Genomic DNA, 3,696 nt, shown 5'->3' on the forward strand with positions numbered 1-3,696 from the left:
CCCCCACCCTCCGGGGGCAGCCCCCTGGATGCCTTCCCCTCGGGGGTATCCCCTCTTTGCCCCCTCCCAGCGCGGAGTCCTCCGGGCCGGCTGTGCACCCCAGGAGGGGAGATGGGAGGGGGGACACCGTGACCTCTCCCTGGGTCCTGGACCTCCCCCGGGGGGGTCTTGTGCTCGGTGCGGCGCGCTGCTTTGCACGGGGACCCTCTCCTTAGAGGGGACAAAAGGCGAATCGCAGCGCACGCGGGGACGCGGCCTCTTGGCCCTGGGCACGGAGGGACAAAGAGCAGCTGGGATCACCCGTGCGGGGACATGGGGACACAGCGGGGATGGGAGAAGGTGCAGAGGTGGACAGAGGATGGACAGACACCAGACGGAAGGACGGACATGGGACCTCACACCTCGGTGCCCGCTGGCTGCAGGGGGACGCTTCGCTGCACCACGGCGATGCGTTTGGGGACGCGGCAGCACGGAGCCGGGTGGCTCACATCGGCCACGAGTGCGCCCGGTCTCAGCGCCGCCCCACGAGGGCTTTGCCTGGGAGGAGGTGGCAGCGACCGGGGATGCTGGCAGGGAGGGTCCCCCATCCCCACCCTCCCATTAGACCATCTCCAAAACATGTTTCCATCTCGCCATCGCGACGGCTCTGAGTCACTCGGCAGCTCCGATATAAATAGCCGAGCTCCTCGCTAACCCCCGGGCGCGCTGGGACCCCGCTGCCGCCCCAGGCTCCGAACCAAACAGCTCCTGCCCCCGTCCCATTCTCTGCTGGCCTTCTGCCGTCCGCCCCCATCCCAGCCTCAGGGCTGTGCCCGCCACCGCCGGACCCATAGAACAGCCCCATTGGCTCTGGGGTCCCTACAAGGAGCGCGGACCTGGATCCAGTGCCCAGGGGAGGGGTGGGCTCAGGCCCATATGTGAGCCCTCAGGGTGGGCTCCTTCTCTGGGTGGGGCTCCAAAGGATGAGGGCACCCCTAGGCCGTACCCACCTCTCTGCTTGGATATTTTAGGGACAGGTTGGGCCAAGGGGACCTTGGTGGCATTTTCTCCCCTTGGGGGACGAGAAGAGCTTCACACCCCATCACCTGGCACAGCTGCACCCAGTGCTGGGTGTTGGCATCCCCATGTGTATTTTGGAACAATATATGGCTTAGGGTGGAAGGAGAGCCAAGTCCCCCCTTGGGCAAGGATGCCAAAGGAGTGTCCAGCCCCACTGTGCCCTGTGGAGAACAGGTAGGTCCCCCCAGCCAGGGCTCTGCCAGTGGGGCAGCACCAAGGGACAGCCTCCCTCCACTCCCCAGGAAAACCCGGCCTCACACAAATGGGATTTGGGGCTGGGCATCCACAGCTGTCCACTGGAGCATCCCTGAACCCTGTGGTCTGTCTGTCTGTCCATCTGGTGGCTCACGGTGGCTCCGACACCTGCAGCGGGCACGTGGGGCAGCCCCAGCCCCGGCATTGGGGCTGCGAGGTGCAGCACACACCGCCTGAGCCGGGTTTGGGGTTTTAGGAGAAGCCGGTGCCAAAGCAAATACATCAAGTCAACTCAGATTAAATTAAAAAAATAAATCACAGCCGCGCTCGGGGCCAATTCCATGCCTCGGTGTCGGGGTTGGGAAGTGCTGACACACGCCAGGACCCGCGTGGTGGCGGGGAGCGCGGACGCATCCCCGCGTGGTCCCATCGCTCGGTGAGGGGCTCCGCTGTCCCCAGGGACGTGGGACAATCCAGGCTTGCAAAACTCCCCCCGCTCAGAATAGACTGCAAAGGAGAAGCGCGGAGTTTGGGTTTGTAGCTGCCGGCTGCTGATGAAAGCAGGAAGGATTAAAGGGGTGCAGGGAGGGAGGGGTGCGGGGTGGGGGGCGGGGGGGGTGGGGGGAAGAGCATGTGCCAGGTAACAAACCTCCGAGATCGCCCGAGATAAAGGGAGATCCCAGCAGCTGTAATTACGGCGCTGCAGATCGAGCGGCGCGGGGAAAGCCCGAAGCCAAGCGCAGGAGCTGCGGGTGAGCGGCAGCCCGGGGAGAAGTTAATAACACGCCGAACCGAGTGGGAGCAGACAGCCTGGCGTCTGCCCTCCCACACGCCATGCTGCCCTGCCGCCGCGCTAACGAACGCCGCGCTAATGAACTTCCAGCTCTGTGCGCTCCGAAGGCATTGCTGGGCTGATCCGGGCTCGGCCAGGGCCTTTCTTTGGGTGTTTTTTTTTGCTGGGGGGATGCAATAGGAAACCTATGGGGATGGGGAGGTGTTTGGGGGTCATTCGCAAGGGTTGGGGTGGAAGGGGACAGGGTGGGATTTGCTGGGGAGGACACACAGCGTTGGGGATGTCACAACTGGTGGGGACATGGGGACACAGGGACATGGGGACATGGGGACACAGGGACACAGGGACATAGAGACACAGGGACATGGGGACACAGGGACACAGGGACACGGGAACATGGGGACACAGGGATACAGGAACACGAGGACGTGGGGACATGGGGACAGAGGGACATGGAGACACAGGAATATGGGAGCGTGAGGACATGGGGACACGGGGACACAGGGACACAGGGACACAGGGACATAGAGACACAGGGACAGGGGGACATGGGAACGTGGGGACACAGGGACATGGGAACACAGGGATACAGGAACACGAGGACGTGGGGACATGGGGACAGAGGGACATGGAGACACAGGAATATGGGAGCATGAGGACATGGGGACATGGGGACACAGGGACACAGGAACATGGGGACACAGGGATACAGGAACATGAGGATGTGGGGACATGGGGACAGAGGGACATGGAGACACGGGAATATGGGAGCATGAGGACATGGGGACATGGGGACATAGGGGAAGGGGATGTCTGCGTTCAGCGTGTTCCCTTTTTCCCATTATGGAAAGCTCGCGGTGGATTTGGAGGCTTGGCAGTGGAGTGGTGCTCGGGAGGTGCTCATCCCCCCAGCAGGACACATCTCCCTCAGAAATGCCACAGAGACACCCACAATGCTGAAAACGAGAGTTTTTCCCCTAAAATTTCAAAGACCTCCCCACCCCACCTCCAGTCCATCTCTGGGTAAAGGAGACCCAGCGCCGTTAACAAAGCGCCTGGGAGTAATTGGGGGGTAGTGCCACACTGCACACACAGAAGTGCCACTCACACCAGTGTCACACAAGCAGCAGTGTCACACGCACCAGTGTGACACACGCACACCCCCAGCAGGCAGCTGGGGGTCTCAGCCCATCTCTGCCAGGCCACACTGGGGGCACAGAGCAGCCCCAGTGCCAGAGCCATTGCATCCCCATCCCCATCCCCATCCCCGGCCCTGTATTCTTGCAGTGATGAGGAGCCCCATGCTGGCAGCTGCTTTCCTATGAGCACGTCGGGCTGTGCCTCGCACAAAGCCATCGCCTGCGCTCTCTGCCCACCCCTAGAAGGGCAGTGGGGGGGTCCCAGTGCCCTGTGCTTCCCACGCAGGACCTGGAGGCCAGGACCCACTGATGCTCCGCGCTGTGTGGTCACTCCATCTCCCCAGTGGGACGTGTGGGTTTGGAGAGGCACTGGGAGCATTTGGGTGGGTGACCCTGTATTTTTCCTAATTAACAGAAAGAAAATGAGTGGTCATGGGAATGGTTCTTCCCATACAGCTGTCTGCTTGGGGTCGCGCCCAGCAGTGGGCAAGGGGCTGTCCCCCAGCCCCC

Source organism: Numida meleagris, chromosome 26 (assembly GCF_002078875.1).
Source record: "Numida meleagris isolate 19003 breed g44 Domestic line chromosome 26, NumMel1.0, whole genome shotgun sequence".
Lineage (NCBI taxonomy): Eukaryota > Metazoa > Chordata > Aves > Galliformes > Numididae > Numida > Numida meleagris.